The sequence below is a fragment of the Heptranchias perlo genome, chromosome 20 (assembly GCF_035084215.1).
Source record: "Heptranchias perlo isolate sHepPer1 chromosome 20, sHepPer1.hap1, whole genome shotgun sequence".
Lineage (NCBI taxonomy): Eukaryota > Metazoa > Chordata > Chondrichthyes > Hexanchiformes > Hexanchidae > Heptranchias > Heptranchias perlo.
In genome coordinates, this window is record NC_090344.1 from 3,830,663 (window position 1) to 3,852,090 (window position 21,428).

At 44.2% G+C, this 21,428-nt stretch overlaps 4 non-coding genes across 4 annotated transcripts; 3 read left to right on the forward strand and 1 right to left on the reverse strand.

Annotated features, from left to right (window-relative positions):
* Nucleotides 1-7,350: 7,350 nt before the first annotated feature.
* On the forward strand, nucleotides 7,351-7,435 carry trnak-uuu (transfer RNA lysine (anticodon UUU)). The gene is given in 2 exon segments: nucleotides 7,351-7,387; nucleotides 7,400-7,435. It is a non-coding gene; the product is annotated as a tRNA-Lys (tRNA).
* Nucleotides 7,436-11,324: 3,889 nt separating this feature from the next.
* On the forward strand, nucleotides 11,325-11,406 carry trnas-cga (transfer RNA serine (anticodon CGA)). The gene has a single exon. It is a non-coding gene; the product is annotated as a tRNA-Ser (tRNA).
* Nucleotides 11,407-14,346: 2,940 nt separating this feature from the next.
* On the reverse strand, nucleotides 14,347-14,420 carry trnat-agu (transfer RNA threonine (anticodon AGU)). Its single transcript has one exon. It is a non-coding gene; the product is annotated as a tRNA-Thr (tRNA).
* Nucleotides 14,421-19,319: 4,899 nt separating this feature from the next.
* trnak-uuu (transfer RNA lysine (anticodon UUU)) lies at nucleotides 19,320-19,404 on the forward strand. The gene is given in 2 exon segments: nucleotides 19,320-19,356; nucleotides 19,369-19,404. It is a non-coding gene; the product is annotated as a tRNA-Lys (tRNA).
* Nucleotides 19,405-21,428: the final 2,024 nt, after the last annotated feature.

Consider the following 21,428-nt stretch of genomic DNA (forward strand, 5'->3'; position numbering starts at 1 on the left):
TATAGCAGGCAGCTGGATCCGGATCCATAGGAGGGAGATCGGTACCGACCGCCACAGGGACTCGAAGAGGCGGAAGCAGCAACAGCAACAGCGCAGGAGCCCCGCTCTCGAATCCAGCCGTTCCCAGCGGAGAGCTGCCAGTCCCGGCCTGAGCCCTGTCTGGGAGCCGCCTGTCATTCTTTCTTTACAGAACGGGACCGATCCAGTTTCAGCTCACACACAAGCTCAGGAATCCCACTCCTGACAGATTCACTTGTTTAAACCTTGTTCAGATTCAGTGAATTGGGATTTAATTCAATCCTCATCTGCCCGCCGCTCTGTCAGTTCAGGACTTTATTTAAACCGATACTTGGAGCTCTGTTTTTGAGGGTGCCAGCTGTTTAAGCATTTCTCAGTCCCACCACGAACACTGATTGCTGCTAACTACTGCTTAATACAAAGTGCCCAGGAACTAGGGAATTTGTCCTGGGTACTGAGTTCGAGTTAAGAAACAATAGAGGTGCGATTACACTACTGGATATATTCTATTGGCCACTAGCTAGTGGGACGGATATAGAGGAGCAAATTTGAATGGGAAATTACAGAGAGGTACAAAAGCCGTAGAGGATTAATAACCGGGGATTTCAAATATCCTCAGGCAGACTGAGATAACTATAATAAAAGGCACAAAGAAGGGGAAGAATTTTTGAAATGTGTTCAGGATAACATTCTCGACCAGTACGTTTCTGGCCCACTGAGGAAGGACGCATTGCTGGACTTGGTTCAAAGGAATGAGGCGGGCCAAGTGGAGCAAGTGTCAGTGGGGGAGCATTTAGGGAGCAGCGATCAGTTTCATAAGGATTAGAATAGCTATGGAAATGAACTCTGTTCACTCTAAAGTAAAAATACTCAATTGGAGGAGGGTCAATTTCAGTGGGATGAGAACAGATCCGGCCCCGGTAAATTGGAATTAAAGATTGTCAGGCAAAACTATAATTGGACTGTGGGCGGCTTTTAAAAAGATGATTCGGGTAGAGAGAAGGTACATTCCACCGAGGAAGAAAGGTAGGGCAACTAAAGCCAGAGCTCCCTGGACCATAAGAGAGATAGAGAGTAGGATGAAGCGGGAAAAAGTGGCGCATGACAGGTGTCAGATTGATAACACAAGTACCAACCAGAGATAATAGAGAAAGATCAGAGGGGAAGTGAAAAAGGAAATAAGAGGGGCAAAGAGAGAGCATAAGAATAGCGAAAAACATAAAAGGGAATCAGAAAGTCTTCTACAGACATGTTAACAGTCAACGGGTAGTAAGAGGAGGGGCGGGGACGATTAGGGACCATAAAGGAGATCTACTCATGGAGGCAGTGGGCATGGCAGAGGTACTAACTGAGTACGTCGCATTGGTCTTTAGCAAGGAAGAAGATGCTGCCAGATTCTCGATAAAGGAAGATATAGTTAAGATACTGGATGGGTTAAAAAATGAGAAAGAAGAGGTGCTAGAAAGGCTTGCTGTACTTAAAATAGATAATTCAACTAGTCCGGATGGGATGCACCCGAGGATGGTGAGGGAAGTAAAGGGGGAAATTGCAGAGGTACTGGCCATAATCTTCCAGACATCCTTAGGCACGGGGATGGTGCCAGAGGAGTGGAGAATTGCAAAGGTTACAACCTTGTTCAAAAAAAGGGAGTAAAGATAAACCCAGCAACTATAGGCCAGTCAGTTTAACCTCGGTGATGGGGAAAGTTTTGGAAATGATAATCCGGGACAGAATTAACAGTCACGTGGACGAGTGTGGATTGATTAGGGAATGCCAGCACGGATTTGTTAAAGGCAAATCGTGTTTAACCAACTTGATAGAGTTCTTTGATGAGGTAACAGGGAGTGTAGATGAGGTCAATGTAGTTGACGTGGTATATATGGACTTTCAAAAAGCGTTTGATAAAGTGCCACGTGGTAGGCTTGCTATCAATATTACACCCCATGGAACACAGGGGGCAATAGCAACATGGATGCAACACTAGCTAAATGACAGGAAACACAGAACTGTTGTTTTTTGGACTGGAGGGAGGTGGGCAATGGTGTCCCATAGGGGTCGGTGCTGGGACCACTGCTTTTCTTGATATATATGAATGACTTGGACTTTGGAGTAAAGAGTACAATATCAAAATTTGCAGATTACACAAAACTTGGAAGAGTAGAGAACAGTGAGGTGGATACATTTGAAGAGGATATGGACACGCCGGTGGCATGGACGGACACGTGGCAGATGAAGTTTCACGCGGAACAATGCGAGGTGATGCATTTCAGTCGGAAAAACGAGGAGAAGCAATATAAACTAAAGGGCACAATTCTGAAAGAGTTAGAGGAACACAGGGACCTGGGGGTATATGTGCGCAAATCGTTGAAAGTGGCAGGGCAGGTAGAGAAAGCGGTTTAAAAAGCAGACGGGGTCCTGGGCTTTATAAAGAGGGGCATAGAGTACAAAAACAAGGAAGTCATGATGAATCTTTATAAAACACAATTTCGGCCACAAATGGAATATTGGGTCCAGTTCTGGGCAGTGCACGTTTGGACGGATGTGAAAGCCTTGAGAGGGTGCAGAGGAGATTTACTGCAATGATTCCAGGGATGATGGACTTAAATTACATGGATAGACTGAAGAAGCTGAGATTGTTCACCTTGGAACTGAAAAGGCTGAGAGGAGAATTGATCGAAATATCCAAAATCATGAAGGGTCTCGACAGGGTAGATAGAGTGAAACTGTTCCCATTGGCGGAAGGGACATGAAACAAAAGGCATAGATTTAAGGTGATTGACAAAAGAACCAAAGGTGACATGAGGAAAAACGTCTTTACGCAGCGAGTGGTTGGAATCTTTGCTTTTTGTCGTTTGCACGTGATGAAATTTCATCATTTTACAGTCTGTATCTTAAAAGTGGGATTAAAAGTTCAGTGTTTATGACGCCAGGAATCTGCTGCAGCCGTTGTTAAATTTATCAAAGCAGGCAATTGTCGCCGTTTATCACAAGAACGCCCTAACCGGATATGCGGTCAAGTTGAAAGTAACGCAACGAGAAGCATCTGATGCAACACGAAAGGCATCGGGCTCTGACAAAAATCCCCACCGTTTTTCTTTTCCAACATAAAGGGTGTGACATTTATTCTCTGAACATAGAAACAGTCTGGTATCGTTCACGACAGAAATCTCCACGTCACAGCGAATTAGCCTTTCGGGACCTTGTCTCTCAAGATGAATTGTGATTTCCGTGAAACCAATGTTCCATTCCTTTATAAGTTTCATGTGCCTGCTCTCCGATCGCAAGGTTTTTTTTAGTCCACAGGGTAAATGTTGGACTAACAGCTCTGCTCAGCCGGCAATGATCACGGTTCATTTTCTTGCAGACAAAACACACATTGAAACCGTGGAACTTTGAGGCGATGAATCCTCAGGAAAAATAAAATAAGGGCTCGAATCAATCTTACCAATAGCACCAACGAGAAAGCTGAAGAGGTCACCTTCTAAACCAGTAATTCACTCAACTAAACCTTGAGATTGTAGCGACCAAAAAAACAACTGTCTCCTGTCAGTTTACTTTTCAAAATGAATGGTTGAAGCTTGCAGGAGTTAAAATCCAACGAGCCGGTCTTCACTCTTAAACCAGCAACTATGAAGTTAAGAGAAACGTGCCGGAGAAATACTCGATTTCAGCGCGGTGACACTGGGCCAGAGTAAAGTTCAGTTAATATGATCGCCGAGTGGCGAGAGGGTGGATTTGGAACTCCTGATCGACCGCACTGCGCATTTTCCAGATCTGCTTGGAGCACCAATCCCTTCAATTCATCACTTACAGGGACAATTCGATTCTCGGTTTCTTTTCCCTGAACTTGACGAGATCTTCAAAATTGAAAGAGACCCATATCAAAGCTAACCTCTTCACCGACATGCTCACAGATACAAAGCGACCAAACTCGGCTTCAGTGAGATGAAAGCCCAGAGAGGTTTCAAGGCGGAAGGCAATTGCAAAGAAAGCTCGTTCAATGAAAGTGCAGGTCATTGAGGTGCCTTTAAAGTCCAGATTGTTTGAACTGAACTTCTTCCGAAAGCGCTTGAGATTCAGGTGGAGTAATTTGGGGACTTCTTTTCCCTCTTTCCAAAAGTTTGAACCACACGTCAAGATCAAAAGTCGAGGGCTAAATTTGGGCTTCTCCCGGGTATGAAACTCGAATCGAGAATTATACCCCTACCTCATCGCGGCAGAAATAAATCAAGGGGATTCAGTCTAAGTAAAATAATGGTATTGGAGAAAAAAATTAGATTAAAGATAGACAAATCTCCAGGACCCGAAGTTTACCATCCCAGGGGATTAAATGGAGTAGGTGAGGAAATTGTACATGCTTCATTCATGATCGTTCAAACTCTCTTGTTTCAGGAATTGTTCCATGGATTGAAAAATTGCCAATGTCATTCCATTATTTATGAACGGGAGGAGAGATAAGGTCGGAAATTATAGACCTATTAGTCTGTCGTCTGTTGTGAGGCAGTTACCAGTATATGTTATTAGGGAAGAGTGACTGAGCACTTGGATAAATATGAATTGATCAGAGAAGCCAGCATGGATTTGTAAAGGGTAAGTCAAGTCTAACAAAACTAGTTTTTTTTTCATTCGTTCACGGGATGTGGGCGTCGCTGGCAAGGCCGGCATTTATTGTCCATCCCTAATTGCCCTCGAGAAGGTGGTGGTGAGCCGCCTTCTTGAACCGCTGCAGTCCGTGTGGTGACGGTTCTCCCACAGTGCTGTTAGGAAGGGAGTTCCAGGATTTTGACCCAGCGACAATGAAGGAACGGCGATATATTTCCAAGTCGGGATGGTGTGTGACTTGGAGGGGAACGTGCAGGTGGTGTTGTTCCAATGCGCCTGCTGCCCTTGTTCTTCCAGGTGGTAGAGGTCGCGGGTTTGGGAGGTGCTGTCGAAGAAGCCTTGGCGAGTTGCTGCACTGCATCTTGTGGATGGTGCACACTGCAGCCACAGTGCGCCGGTGGTGAAGGCAGTGAATGTTTAGGGTGGTGGATGGGGTGCCAATCAAGCGGGCTGCTTTATCTTGGATGGTGTCGAGCTTCTTGAGTGTTGTTGGAGCTGCACTCATCCAGGCAAGTGGAGAGTATTCCATCACACTCCTGACTTGTGCCTTGTAGATGGTGGAAAGGCTTTGGGGAGTCAGGAGGTGAGTCACTCGCCGCAGAATACCCAGCCTCTGACCTGCTCTCGTAGCCACAGTACTTATATGGCTGTTCCAGTTAAGTTTCTGGTCAATGGTGACCCCCAGGATGTTGATGGTGGGGGATTCGGCGATGGTAATGCCGTTGAATGTCAAGGGGAGGTGGTTAGACTCTCTCTTGTTGGAGATGGTCATTGCCTGGCACTTGTCTGGCGCGAATGTTACTTGCCACTTATGAGCCCAAGCCTGGATGTTGTCCAGGTCTTGCTGCATGCAGGCTCGGACTGCTTCATTATCTGAGGGGTTGCGAATGGAACTGAACACTGTGCAGTCATCAGCGAACATCGCCATTTCTGACCTTATGATGGAGGGAAGGTCATTGATGAAGCAGCTGAAGATGGTTGGGCCGAGGACAATGCCCTGAGGAACTCCTGCAGCAATGCCCTGGGGCTGAGATGATTAGCCTCCAACAACCACTACCATTTTCCTTTGTGCTAGGTATGACTCCAGCCACTGGAGAGTTTCCCCCCTGATTCCAATTGACTTCAATTTTACTCGGGCTCCTTGGTGCCACACTCGGTCAAATGCTGCCTTGATGTCAATGGCAGTCACTCTCACCTCACCTCTGGAATTCAGCTCTTTTGTCCATGTTTGGACCAAGGCTGTAATGAGGTCTGGAGCCGAGTGGTCCTGGCGGAACCCAAACTGAGCATCGGTGAGCAGGTTATTGGTGAGTAAGTGCCGCTTGATAGCACTGTCGACGACACCATCCATCACTTTGCTGATGATTGAGAGTAGACTGATGGTGCGGTAATTGGCCGGATTGGATTTGTCCTGCTTTTTGTGGACAGGACATAGCTGGGCAATTTTCCACATTGTCGGGTGGATGCCAGTGTTGTGGCTGTACTGGAACAGCTTGGCTAGAGGCGCAGCTAGTTCTGGAGCACAAGGCTTCAGCACTACAGCTGGGATGTTGTCGGGGCCCATCGCCTTTGATGTATCCAGTGCACTCAGCCGTTTCTTGATATCACGTGGAGTGAATCGAATTGGCCGAATACTGGCTTCCGTGATGGTGGGGATATCGGGAGGAGGCTGAGATGGATTATCCACTCGGCACTTCTGGCTGAAGATGGTTGCAAACGCTTCAGCCTTGTCTTTTGCACTCACGTGCTGGACTCCGCCATCATTGAGAATGGGGATGTTTGCAGAGCCTCCTCCTCCCGTTAGTTGTTTAATTGTCCACCACCATTCACGACTGGATGTGGCAGGACTGCAGAGCTTTGATCTGATCCGTTGGTTGTGGAATCGCTTAGCTCTGTCTATAGCATGTTGCTTCCGCTGTTTAGCATGCATGCAGTCCTGAGTTGTAGCTTCACCAGGTTGGCACCTCATTTTTAGGTACGCCTGGTGCTGTTCCTGGCATGCTCTTCTACACTCCTCATTGAACCAGGGTTGATCCCCTGGCTTGTTGGTAATGGTAGAGTGAGGAATATGCCGGGCCATGAGGTTACAGATTGTGCTGGAATACAATTCTGCGGCTGCTGATGGCCCACAGCGCCACATAGATGCCCAGTTTTGAGCTGCTAGATCTGTTCTGAATCTATCCCATTTCGCACGGTGGTAGTGCCACACAACACGTTGGATGCTGTCCTCAGTGCGAAGACGGGATTTCATCTCCACGTTATTACATCTTGAAGATGTAATAACGTGGTAGATAATGCAGTGTCTATGAGTGTTATATGTATATTGACTTCCAGAGGCATTCGATGAGGTACCACATAAGAGACTGTTAACAATGAGAGCACATGGAAATTAAAGCAACCTATTGACATGGTTGGGGAGTTGGTTGGAAGGTAGGCGTCAGAGAGTAGGGATAATGGATCTGTGCTCAAATTGACAGGCTGTGATTAGTGGTGTCCCCCAGGGATCTGTACCGGGGCATTAGCTTTTTACTATATGCATAAATGAGGCAAATGAAGAAATAGAGAGCCATATATCCAAGTTTGTCGACGACACCAACTTAGGTGACACGGTGAGTAATGTAGATGGGAGCATAAAGTTTTTCAAAGGGATCCTCCCCAAAATTCGGCATCGACAGGGATAATTCAGAGACCCACCATGTATCTGTGTGATGGAAACCCATCCAACAGCGAGCCTGGATAGCTCAGTCGGTAGAGCATCAGATTTTTAAAACAGGTAGTGATCTGAGGGTCCAGGGTTCAAGTCCCTGTTCAGGTTAAAACATTTAAAACAGCTGGCAAGTTCTGCTTTTCCAGCGGACCAACATCAGCGAAAGGAGCTCAGAGTCAGCGATCCAGTCCAACGAGACTGCTCCGCCATTTGATAAAAGTCATCGCTAATCTTCGACCTCAGCTCCACTTTCCCGACCGATCCCCATGTGCCTTCGTGTCCAAAAATCGACGTAACTCAGTTTTGAATCTATTTAATGGCTCAGCATCCACAGCCCTCTGGGGGAGAGAATTCCAATGGCTCACAACCCTCTCAGTGATGAAATCTCTGTTCCAAATGGCCGGCCCCTTATGTTCTCGACTCTCCAGTCAGGGGAAACAGCGTCCCAGCATCTACCCTGTCAAGCCCTCCAAGAATTTTACATGTTTCAATGTGATCACCTCATTATTGTAAACTGCAGAGAATGTCGGCCCACTCCACTCAATCTCCCCTCACAGGACAACCCTCCCATCCCAGGAATCAATCTAGTGAACCTTTGTTGCACCCACTCTAAGGCAAGTGTATTGTTCCACAGATCAAACCTGTACACAGTGCACCAGATGCGGTCTCACCAAAGCCCTATATAATTGCAGCAAAACTTCCTTATCTTTGGAATCCAACCACCTCCCAATAAAGGCCAACAAACCATTTGCTTTCCGAATTGCTTGCTGCACCTGCACGTTAACTTTCTGTGATCCGTGTACAAGGACACACAAATCCCTCTGAATACCAACATTTCGTTGTCTCTCATCTTTTAAAAGATATTCTGCTTTTCTATTCTTCCAACCAAAGTGAATAATCTCACATTTCCCCACTTTATACTTTATTTGCCAACTTCTAGCCCACTCACTTAACCTGTCTGTATCACTTTGCATCCTCTTTGCGTCCTCCTCACGGCTTACCTTCCCACCTAGTTTTGTATCGTTAGCAAACTTGGATACATTATACTCGGTCAGCTCATCTAAGTCAGTAATATAGATTGTAAATCGCTGAGGTCCGAGCACTGATCTTCACGACACCCCACTAGTTACAACCTGCCAACCCGAAAATTACCTGTTTATTCCTACTTTCCGTTTTCTGGACGTCAACAAATCCCCAATCCATCCTAATAGATTACCCACAATCCCATGAGCCCTCATCTTGTTTAACAACCTTTGTGTGGCATCTTGTCGAATGCCTTTTGAAAATCCAAATGTTCTACATCCACTGGTTCTCCCTTATCTACCCTGCTATCGACACCCTCGAAACTTTGAATAGAGTTGTCAAGTACGATTTCCCTTTCATAAAACCGTGTCGCATGTGCCGAACCAGATTATGATTTTCTAAGTGCCCTGTTAACAAGTCCCTAGTAATAGATTCTCGCAATTTCCCTGCTACTATTGTCAGGCTAAATGGGCTGTAGTTCCCTGTTTTCTCTCTCCCTCCTTTCTTGAATAGTGGAGTTACATTTGGTATCTTCCAATCCATGGGGATGTTTCTAGAATCATGGGAACTCTGGAAGATAAAACCAATGCATCCACTTTCTCTGCAGCCACCTCTTTTAAAACCCTATGATGTAGGCTATCAGGTCCAATGAATTTGTCAGCTTTTTGTCCCATTAATTTCTACAGTACTTTTTCTTGACTAATTTAATTGCTTTAGGTTGCTCACTCTTATTAGAACCTTGGTTCCCCAATAATTCTGGTATGATTTTTGTGTCTTCTCCTGTGAAGACAGACACAAAATACTTGTTTAACGTCTCTGCCGTTTCCTTATTCTCCATTTTTAATTCTCCTGTCTCTGACTCCAAGGGGCCCATGTTTACTTTCGCTAATCTCTTCCTTTTTGCGTACTTGCAGAAGCTCTTACAATCCATTTTTATATTTCTTGCTGGTTTACCCTCATTCTATTTTCTCGCATTTTTGCAATTCCTCGGTCATCCTTTGCTGATTTCTAAAAACCCTCCTAATCCTCAGGCTTAGTAATCTTTTTGGTAACATTGTAAGCCTCTTTTAACCTAATTCTATCATTAATTTCTCCAGTTAACCAAGGTTGGACCACTTTTCCGGTTGAGTTTTTAATCCTCAAGCGAATGTTATTTTGTTGAAGAATTATGAATTATTTCTTTAAATGTTCGCCATTGCTTATCTACCATCATATTTTTAATCTAATTTCCCAAACTACCTCAGCCAACTCACCCCTCATAACTACCTTATAGGTTTTGTTTAAATTTAAGACCCTAGTTTCGGACTCAACGACATCACTATCAAACTCAATATGAAATTCTATCATATTATGATCATTCTTCCCCAGAGGATCATTGACTACAAGATTACTAATTAACCCTGTGTCATTACACAATACTAGATCTAAAATAGCCTGTTCCCTTGTTGGTTCTTCGACATATTGATCGAGAAAACTGTCTCGACTGCATTGAATGAACATAAAACAGTTTATCTTGAGTTGCAATAGAATGATCCCCAGACTTGAAGGGTTAAGTTACGAGGAGAGATTACACAAATTGGGGTTGTATTCTCTAGAGTTTAGAAGGTTAAGGGGTGATCTAAACGAAGTTTTTAAGATGTTAAGGGGAACAGATAGGGTGGATAGAGAGAAACTATTTCGGTTGGTTGACGATTCTTGGAGTGGGGGCACAGTCTAAAAATTAGAGCCAGACCTTTCCGGAGTGAGATTAGAAAACATTTCTACACACAAAGGGTGGTAGACGTTTGGAACTCTCTTCCGCAAACGGTAATTGATACGAGCTCAATTGCTAAATTTAAATGTGAGATAGATAGCTTTTTGGCAACCAAAGGCATTAAGGGATATGGGCCAAAGGCATGTATATGGAGTTAGATCACAGATCAACCATGATCTGATCAAATGGCGGAGCAGGCACGATGGGCTTAATGGCCTACGACTGTTCCGACGTTCCTATGTTGCTACAACTTGACATTGCTGTCCATCGGATTGGAAAACGTGATTGGATGGACCGGTCGGATGTGGGTGTCAGCGAATTCTGCATTGTTTGCACCCCTCTGTTATCAGCGGCTCGTTGATCTTGGGCTCTGATTCTCACTTTGGGGATTTGCTGATTGACAAGTGAGAGAACCCGGACGAGCCCTGCGGTGTTCCCATTTTTAGTGCAAAATCACTAATTGGCTTCTCATGTCTTGTCAGCGGTGTAGTCGGCAGGATTGACTTAATTCCAGTGCATGGAGGAGGACAGAATGCAAAGGTTCTGTCGACGACAACACACATAGAGAAAGGAAAATGTCTCACGATGGTGTTCAGATTGAAACTGAATGTGAATGTATCCCAATTAACTTGACATCATGAATGGAAAATGGAAATGGTCCACCATTGGCCGGTAATGGAACGCGGATATCCCGCATGACAGCCGAGAATTTTACCCCAGAAACAGCAATGCCCGCACGGGAGTCGGCTGCATGTGTCCAGCTGGAAACCTGCCTCAAGAACATACAGTCTCATAGATCTCCTGTGATAACTTTCCTCATTCTGATCTGAAGCCGTGTCGGCTTCGTCGTTTGCAGCTGCGATGACCCAAAGATTAAGGCGTTGGAACTCGCAATGTGATTTTCCTCCCCAGCTTCGACGCAACACACGTGGAGGAAGGAAAATATTTCAGAATGGTGAGCAGATTGAAGCTGCGTGCAAATAGATCCCAATTCACGCGATCTTATGAATGGAGAATGAAAATAATCCTGAATTGAGCGGAAATCGAAGCCCAACCTCACCACGTGACAGAGGAGGATTTCCATCACAAAAACAGCAATGCCCGGCGTTGACAAGCTCCAACAATCAAGTTGGAAACCTGTCGGAGAGAGCATCGCATCACAGATCGCTTGTGATAAACCCACGCATTCTGATTTACAGCCGTGGACCCCAAACGTGTGTGGCTGCGATGGCCGAGTGGTTAAGGCGTTGGACTCGAAATCCAATGGGATTTTCCTGCGCAGGTTCGAATCCTGCTCGTAGCGCTATTTCTTAAAGTTATGTTCACTGCACAAATAAATATGAACTGGAGTTGACGAAAAACATTCCCTCTCTCAGAGAGATGCTTCAGCACGGCACATGCTTTTAATTGGGACCCCAATGGTCTCTTGCAAAATTGCAAGACACGTGAAGGAATCTCTCCCAAGCTCCATCTCAAATTCAGCCCGTTCGCAGAAATTGACATTTATACGATTTCTTCCTATACTTTGATCTCACATTGTCCCTGTCTCTGACTCTCTGTGTTTTCCCCTCATGACATGGCAGGCTTCCTTGAACGGCCAAGGATGATTGAACCTGGAACACCAGCAGAGAAGGGTGAAGATGGAAAGACTGAGATGGGGGGAGAAGCAAAGGTGCAACCCAGCGGATGAATTCGTAACTAATGTCCACACATTTATGTCTCTTCGCCCTCACAGTGAAAAAATCAGCAATTTGAGTACAGTACACTTATGGTAGAGTGTATAATATGCGGATGTTGAGACAGACACCAATCGAACCGTTGCCGTTTTGATGAAAGCGCCGAATCCTAAACACTGGACTGCAAGGAAACGCATGAAAATTCTTTGCTGCGAACAAGCAGAGCAACGCGGCCTTTCCCACTTGCCCCTTTGTAATTCAGGTCATTTTTGTGCCAGACAAGCTGCTCGCAAAAAATGGCATTTTCTGTTCGATCTTCTATCGCGACAGAAGGTGATGTTCAGGCAATGACAGCACCAAGTGCAAGTAGGCATGTACATGAAATGGAAAGTGAGGTAAAATACTCCCACAAGCTGCTGATGGACATGTTTCCATTTTCAAAATTCACGCACCGAATCAATGGAAAAACTGCAAGGCAATGCAGGTCCATCGTGCATCATTTGAAGCAACTGGCAGTTTAAAGTGGCATTTCCTGCTGCTCCTGTCGGGGGTGAGGGAGAGACGCTGTCGGTACCTGCGTACAGTTTGATTTTGTACTGAACTCTACAGAGAAGGAGCAAATCTACCGGGGCTGTGAGATATTCTATATTATTCATATTTAACGACAGGAATATCCGCAATCAGAAGCTGAAAAGAAGGGAGAGATAAGCGGCCTGAGAATAAACACAGAGCTGAATGAATCACGGAAGAGTGAAAGAAAAATAAATGTCATCAGTTCCACTTTATCTCGTGCGCAATCCTGGGAGCTCCCCGATGGACTGATGGTTAAAATTCAGTGCTCCCACCGCCGCGTGGTTCTATTCCCAATCAGGGAATTAACTTCAACAAGAGTTATGAACTTATTAAACACATGAAGCTAATTAAACTCTGTTCGGAGTTGAATGACTGTTTTATTCATCATTAATCAACCGATAACTTTCTATTTCAGGCTGAAGGAGATACTGACCTGATTACCGAGAAACAGTCAAAACTTTAATAAGATTTTTGTGCTTTGCATGCGATGAAATTTCTTCATTTTATAGACTGCATCTTAAGAGTGCGATTATAAGCTCAGTGCAGCCGTTGTTAAATTTCAAATTAACAGGCAATTGTCGCTGTTTTTCACAGGAACACCCGAACCGGTTCTACAATCAAGATGGAAGTAACGCAACGAGGAACATCTGATACAACAGGAGAGGCATCGGGCTATGACAAAAATCGCCACCGTTTTGCTTTTCCAAAATGAAGGGTGTGACATTTCTTCTCTGAACATAGAAAGAGTCTGGTCTCGCTCATCACAGAAATCTCTATGTCACAACGAACCGTCTCTCCTGCAGCGAGTGCGGCCTCCCTTCGGGCCTTTCGGGGGCTTGTCTCTCAAGATGAATTGTGATTTCCGTGAAGCCAATGTTCCATTCCTTTATATGATTCAAGTGCCTGATTTCCGACCGCAGGGTAAATGGTGGACTATCAGCCCTGCTTAGCTGGCAATGATCACGGTACATTTTCTTGCAGACAAAACACACATTGAAACCCTGGAATTGTGAGGCGATGAATCCTGAGGAAAAATAAAATAAGGACTCGAACATCAAACTTTCGCACCACTGAAACAGACGGAAAAGCCCTCTGCTAAATGCGTAATTCACTGAGCTAAACCTTAAGGCGGCAACAGCCAATATAACAGCTGTCAATGTCAGTTCACTTTTGAAAAATCAATAGTTGAAGCTTGCAGGAGTGAAAATCCAACGAGCCGCTCTTCACTCTTAAACCAGCAACTATGAAGTTAAGAGAAACGTGCCGGAGAAATACTCGATTTCAGCGCGGTGACACTGGGCCAGAGTAAAGCTCAGTTAATATGATCGCCGAGTGGCTGGCTGGTGGATTTCGAACTCCTGAGCGACTGCACTGCGCAATTTCCAGATCCGCTTGGAGCACCAATCCCTTCACTTCATCACTTACAGGGACATTTCGATTCTCGGTTTCTTTTCCCAGAGCTTGGAGAGATCTTAAAAATTGAAAGCGACCGATATCAAAGCTAACCTCGTCACCGACATGCTCACAGATACAAAGTGGCCACACTCTGCTTCAGTGAGATGAAAGCCCAGAGCGGTTTCAGGGTCGAATGCAATTGTAAGCAAAGCTCGTTCAATGAAAGTGCAGGTCATTGAGGTGCCTTTAAAGTCCTGATTGTTTGAACTGAACTTCTTCCGAAAGCGTTTGAGATTCAGGTGGAGTGATTTGGGGACTCCTTTTCCCTCTTTGCAAAAGTTTGAACCGCAGCTCAAGATCCAAAATCTCGGGCTAAATTAGGGTTTCTCCGGGGTATGAACCATCGAATCAATAATTGTACCACGACCTTAAGGAGCGCAGAAACAAGAACGTGTCACGAACACATTCTCTGAGAGGGCTGTCCGTACGATGAAACGGCATTTCTGAAGAGACTTGCTGATCAGTTCCGTGTTTGCTCCTGAACAAAACACAGCACTGCATGCTTCTCAAATTCACGAAACACCATGAATTACAAAAAAAGGCACCGCTGGGAGTTGAACCCAGGATCTCCTGTTTACTAGACAAGCGCTTTAACCAACTAAGCCACGGTGCCAATTCACGGGGTTGTTTCCCACCTCCTCATTAATATCTATCAGCTACACGTCACATTCTGTTGTGGGTTCAGACTGTTTTATCTTTGTCGATTTCGCTTGCCAGTTCACCTGTGAATCCCGATACTGCCTGCATTTCAAGCTGTGTTTGCCTTTCTGTGTCCATCAGTGCTTTGATACACGAATGAATATGTGTGCTTGTGTTTGTTTGTTACTTTAAATAAAAATTAGTGATGGACAATTCTCGCTCTGACACTGAAGAACTAATTAAGCAAATTTTACAGCGAAGTGTTGTTTATTGTGGTGCTGAAACTAAAAAAAATCGCAAAAGGTGCAAAGAGGGAAAACGAGAAAAACTTGTGATTGAAATTAAGGACAACTTTCAAGGTTTTTACACGTATATTAAGAGACAGAAGGGTGACTAAGAGTAATGTGGGCCCTTTAAAGACAGATGGAGGTTATATTGTAATTGAAAATCAGGAAATGGCAGACTTGCTGATACTCACAGAAAGGCATGAGGACAATATACCACAGACAGAGGAAAACTGAAAATAAATCAAGGAGATTCAGTGTAAGTAAAATAATGGTAATGGAGAAAATAATTAGACTAAAGATAAACAAATCTCCAGGACATAATGTTCACCACCCTAGGGGATTAAAAGGAATCGGTGAGGACATTGTACATGCTTTCGTCATGATCTTTCAAAACTCTCTTGATTCAGGAATTGTTCCACGGATTGAAAAATTTCAAATGTCATTCCATTATATACGAAGGGTAGGAGAGATAACGCAGGAAATTATAGACCTATTAGTCTGACGTCTCTTGTGGGGGAGTTACCACTATCTGTCATTAGGGAAAGAATAACTGAGCACTTGGATAAACATGAATTGATCAGAGAGAGCCAGCATGGATTTGTAAAGTGTAAGTCAAGTCTAACGAAACTAGTTGAACTTTTTGAAGATGTAACTAACGTAGTAAATAATGGAGTGTCTATGGGTGTTATATGCATATTGACTTCCAGAGCCATTCGATAAGGTTTAGCATCAGAGACTGTTAACAGAAATGAGAACATGTGGAATTCAAAGCAACCTATTGCCATGGGGAGCGAGTTAGTTCGGAGGTAGGAGACAGAGAGTCGGGTTAATGGGTATGTACACAAATTGACAGGATTTGATTAATGGTGTCCCCCAGGGATCTGTACCAGCGAATCATCTTTTTATTTTTTGTATAAATGAGGGAGATAAAGGAATAGAGAGCGGTATATCCACGTTTGTCGACGACACCAAGTTAGGTGACTCAGTGAGTAGTGTCGATGGGAGCATAAAGTTGTAAAGGGAAATTAACAGATTAGGTGAGTTGATAAAAGTGTGGCAGATGGAGCTTACATAGAATTACATGGAATGTACATCACAGAAACAGGCAATTCGGCCCAACCAAACTATGCTGGTGTTAATGCTGCAGACGAGCCTCCTCCAACCTCTCTTCATCTAACCCGATGAGCAAACCGGAATATTCCTTTCTCCTCCATGTGCTTATCGAGCTTCCCCGTAAATGTATCCATGCTATTTGTCTTAACTACTCCCTGTGGTAGCGAGTTGCACATTCTAACGACTCTCCGGATAAATATGTTTCTCTTGAATGCGATATTTGATATATTGATGACTATTATATTCATGGCCCTAAGTTTTGACGTCCCCAATCCCAAAAGGAGAAACGCCTAATCTACATCTGACCTATCAAACCCTTGCATAATCTTAAAGTCCTATATCAGGTCACCCTCAGCCTTCTATTTTCTATAAAAAGGAGCCCCAGACTGTTCAAAGTTTCAATATGGGGAAATGTGAGGCCATCCACTTTGTCCCTAAGCAAGATAAATCAGAGTATTTCCGAAATGGTGAGAAGCTAGGAACTGTTGGTGAGCAGAGATATTTTGGGAAATCAAGAAGAGTTGGCAGACAGGTGCAAAAATAATTAAAAGGGCTAATGGAATGTCGGCCTTTATCTCAAGGGAGCAGAAATTCAAACGGGTGGAAGTTATTTTACAATTATATAAACTCTGCTGAGACCAAATTTAGAGTACGGCTTTTAGTTCTGAGCACCATACCTCAGGAAGGATATATTGGCCTTGCAGGAGGTGCAGCGCAGAAAGACCAGAATGCTACCGGGGCTAAAATGGTTACACTGTGAGGACAGGTTGCGTGGACAAGGCTTGAATTTCTTTGTGTATTGAAGATTAAGTGGTGATGTAATTCAGGTGTTGAAGGTGATTAAATGATCCAATGGTGTGTGAGTTGGTGCTGAATCGGTCCCCTTCAGTGAAGAGAGGGTCGGCAGGCGCCCAGCAGACACGGCTCGGAACAGGACTCGCTTCTCTCCGGCGGCAGCGGCTGGTTTAGAGAGATCACTCTGTGTGCTGCTGTTATTCCGCCTCCCGCACTCTTGGAGAACCGCGGAGATCGGTCCTCATTTTTCTGTTATGAATCCGGCTCCATCTGTTTACTTTTGACGGGAGTGCGTCTGATCTCAAGTCAGTCAGAAGCGGGTGCAAATCATACCACAAGCACAGCGGCTCGGGGACTGGCGACTGTTTTTTTATTGGGTCTTTTTTAAGGAATAAGCTGTGCAATGTTTGTATAATAATAATAATCAGAATTAAGTTTGATACAATGAAGGTTTCTTCAGTTATTTTCCATTTCCACCCTCACCAGTTTTATACAGTAACAGGTAACAATGTTTAAGGGATGTGATGTACAGTGTTGGTAGAATCAGTGTAATTTAACTTGATACATTGAAGAATCTCTTGTCTATCCCAGACTCGTATCTTAGGTTTAGACCCTCACCTAGTTTAAAATCGGTCACTCACTGATATAAATAAACCAGTAACATCCCCGAAACCTCAGCGTGAATGTTTGTTCCAATACTTAGTGACGGTCCCAATTTCTACTGAAATTCTCAATCAGCAAATCCCAGAGGCTGTTTCGGGTTTGACAAACTGTGAAACAGATTGTTCTAAAAGCCGGAAAGAGGGAAACGCCGGTGGTTGATATAAAGTGTTAAAAATTATCTCTTTCTGTTTCTGATTCATCTTTGTGTGTTACTGACTGGAGCGACTATAACGGAGCCCAGTGACTGGTTAACGAGTTGAACTGAGTCACTGGCCTGTGTTACAGACCGGCTCGTTGGACCTGCTCATTTCGACTCATGTCATTGTCAGCAAACGGGAAATTGCTGAAGTTGAGGCTGGTGAATAAAAGCTCGAAATGTCAATCCTCTCCGCAACTGGGGACTGAGTCTTCCGACAAAGAGGGATTTTCACTCGTGCAAGTTCCATCCACGTATTCTGCTCTTAATTTCCCTGATCTGTTTGATGCGCCTTTCACTTCAATTCACGACTTAAAGGAAAAACTCGATTTTACAGTCAATTTTCGGGTCATATGGTTAGATTTCATAAAATTGAACTCGACCCTTATCAACCCCAATATCATCACCTGCACGTTTGACAAATACAAAGTGGCTTCAATCGCGGTTTTGCTGCACAACCGGTTCAAAGATACTGTCGGTAATTGGAGGGTCTTTCAAGTCATGACACGAACATAACAGTTGGCGCTGCCGTTTTCCCCAAGACGCTTCAGATTCATGTGGAATGATTTCGGCCTGGCGGTTAAATCCGTTCCCTCTTCACAAATCCGTTTTTGAACCTATGTCTTTTAATATTTTTGATAACTGATACCAAATCGGTTTGTCCCGTACTGTACATTACTTTTTAAACATTACAGATAAGCAGAACACTTGAGCTGTCACAGCTGTGACTTTGACTTTTCTCCCTCTCCTCCGGATCTCCCCGGCAACTGTCACTAACCACAATCTTCTGTCACACTTCTCCATCAGAAAGTTCAGAACCTCAGTTTTCAAGTCAAATAACGCCCATCTCTTCAATCAACGACAGCCCAGAGAGAGTTTGTTAGTTTCATCTCACATTTTCCCCAAATCCTTCTTAAAGTACCATCAAAAATTTTCCTTAAATTAATAATAATAAAATGAAAAGTTCTTATCTTCTGGGGTTTTGTTTCAGATTGCACGGCTTTTAAAGTTTACTGCGGATATTGAACGAAGCGCATCTTGATCGGAGGCTTCTGTTTGTCACGAAACGATAGTCGAGAGACCGAAAGATAAACGCTTTTGTGATCTTGTAGCGCAATCGATCAGTCCGCGAAACTTTTCTGGTGCGCCAGAAATGCTCAGGTTGTGAGTGCGAACCTCACCGATAACAGTCGAATCTTTCGCTTCAAACATTTTGACCGGAGTTCAAGATACAACTGATATGTTCCATCTCGCATCTACTTCTTAGTGTTCCCAGTTGGGTTCTTCTGGCCTACCGTCTTGCAATAGCAGGTGCGAGTTTGCTTGTTTATTGGGGGAGAGGGGGGCAAAAAGCAGCAGTTCATATGACAAAGGGGCCGGTACGAGATCTTTAAATCTAAAGAACCAAAGACAAAATTCTTCTTTTCGTTAAGCGGATATTCATCGGTTGGAAATTTCGTGTAAGGAAAATTTGGAAGGGAAATTTGCTGCCTGGTGTCACTGTGTAACGGGAGAAATTATTCAGCTTACAGATGTTAATACGCTGAAAGGTTGAGAGGCCTTTTCCAGCTCCCCGTGTGGGACAATTTAGCTTTTGAGCCGCTGGGTAAAGTGTTTTTTTTAATTGATGCAAAATAATAACAAGATATTTGGCAAAAAAATATTCTAAATTCACGAGTTCGGTGTCCATGTTTCTTACATCCTGTTCAACACGTTGCTGAGAATTTGAAAATCGGATAATCACCATGGTTCGACGTCTCCGAGGGATAAGTCAGAGTCCTGCCATGAATCTGTATAATGGAAACTGTCCGAAAATGGCGCCTGGGTAGCTCAGCCGGTAGAGCATCAGACTTTTATGGTGGGTAGTGATCTGAGGGTCCAGGGTTCAAGTCCCTGTTAAGGCTTTAAACTTTGAAACAGCTGGCTTTGCAAAGTTTTGCTTTGCATCGGAGCAAGAACTGCGGGACAGACAATGCCTGCGATGTGTTGTCAAAGCTTCCGTGGCATCTTGTTTCCCAGGGATGGGCAGTAATACTTTGTCTGAAGCGGAATTTTCTGATTTCCGCCAGCAACGAAGGAAGAACATATTTGCATTGGAGGCAGTTCAGAGAAGGTTCACGAGGTTGATTCCGGGTATGGAAGTTTTGTCTTATGAGGAAAGATTGAACAGGTTGGGTTTATACTCATTGGAGTTTAGAAGAATGAGAGGAGATCTTATGAAACATACAAGATTCTGAGGGGACTCGATGGGGTCGATGCTGAGAGGATGTGACCCCTCATGGGGGAATCTAAAACTAAGGGGCATAGTCTCAAAATAAGGGGTCGCCCGTTTAAGACGGAAATGAGGAGGAATTTCTTCTCCCAGACGGTCGTGAATCTTTGGAATTCTTTACCCCAAAATGCTGTGGAGGCCAACTCATTGAATACGTTCGAGGATGAGTTCAAAAAAATGATCAGCAAGGGAGTCAAAGGATATTGGGAAAGGGCTGGAAAGTGGAGTTGAGGTAATAATCAGTTCAGCCATGATCTCATTAAATGGCGGAGCAGGCTCGAGAGGCCGAATAGCTTACTCCTGCTCCTATCTCTCTTGGTCTAACTTATGAGTGGAGAGAGTGAGGCCGGACAGGCGACCTGAATGTTGTTGCTGTCGTGGCCTCACTCAATCCGGGAGCTCGGGAACATCGAACATCGAAAAACCGATGTGTTTGTTGCCGCAGCTGCAATGCTGTTTATAACTGTAGTTATTAACCGAGGCAGCGCTGCAGGATCATTTAATGATCTCTCACAAATCAACTGAAACCAGTCGCAATGTGCAGCTTTGAGAGAGGCTTTCTGCACCGTCAGGGCAGGAAACGGGAGTGAGGGAGAGACACTGTCGGTATATGTGCAGCGCTTGAGTGTGTGTAGAACTGGGCAGAGTAATGAAACTCTACCGGTTCTGTGAGGCGTTGTTCATATCTAAACATAGAGTGAATTCTTCCTTTTTTACATTTATTGATTTTGAGTGGACTAATTTTTAAAAATATTTTAGTTTGGTTTTGAACAGAGGACTTTTCCCGGGTTAGTTGAACGTGATAACCACTACACTACGGAAACTCTACTGTTGGAACTATTACAGGAAAAACTCAGAAGATAGCTGCCTTCTGCAAACTCTCTCAGTGCGGGAGACGGCTCCGGTTCCCGTTCAGGGAATTAACTTTTACAAAATGTTCCACTGTAGCAATTACGCAAAACTCATTAGCTCTGTTAAAAAGACGAATGTTTGTTCAAATCGCCATTAATCAACCAGTAACTTCTGTTTTAGACTGAAGGAAATCCTAACATTTTTTTTATTCATTCATTCACCACGCCGAATATGGAAAGTTCAGAGGGGAAGTGAAAAAGGAAATAAGAGGGGAAAGAGAGAGTATGAGAATAGACTGGCGTCCAACATATAAGGGAATTCAAAAGTCTTCTACATGCATGTAAACATTAAACGGGTCGTAAGAGGAGGGGTGGAGCCGATTAGGGACCATAAAGGAAATCTGCTCATGGAGGCAGAGGAGATGGCCGAAATCCGAAATGAGTACTTTGTGTTTGTGTTTACCAAGGAAGAAGATGCTGCCAGAGTCTCACTAAAGGAAGATATACTTGAAATACTGATGGGCTAAAAATTGATAAAGAAAAGGTACATGAAAGGCTGGCTGTACTTAAATTAGATAATCACTCGGTCCGTGTGAGATGCATCCCAATTAGCTGAGGGAAGTAACGGTGGAAGTGGCGGAGCTACTTGCCATAATTTTCCAAACATCCATAGATACGGGGGTGGTGCCCGAGAACTGGAGAATTGCAATGTTACACCGTTCTTCAAAAAAGGGTGGAAGGATTAACCCAACAACAATGGGCCGTTCAGTTTAAACTCAGCAGTGAGGAAATTTTTAGAAACGAT